The sequence below is a fragment of the Chrysochloris asiatica genome, unplaced genomic scaffold, assembly GCF_000296735.1.
Source record: "Chrysochloris asiatica unplaced genomic scaffold, ChrAsi1.0 scaffold00158, whole genome shotgun sequence".
Taxonomy (NCBI): domain Eukaryota; kingdom Metazoa; phylum Chordata; class Mammalia; order Afrosoricida; family Chrysochloridae; genus Chrysochloris; species Chrysochloris asiatica.
Genome location: NW_006408676.1, coordinates 5984431 through 5984635, shown reverse-complemented (window position 1 = coordinate 5984635; position 205 = coordinate 5984431).

Below are 205 nucleotides of genomic sequence, written 5' to 3'. Positions count from 1 at the left end.
CAAAAAACTTCCAAACTTTCAGAAGAGAAAGAGATTTCATTTGGCAAGGTTTGCAAAACCTTCAAATGAAATTTTAATGAACAAATATGAACTAATTTAAATAATCAGTTAAAACTTCTCATACATGCTTATAAAATCACTCCTTTAGATCTAAAATTAAAATAGCTAACATGGGTTATCTAACAACATGGGGGAAGAAATGTGG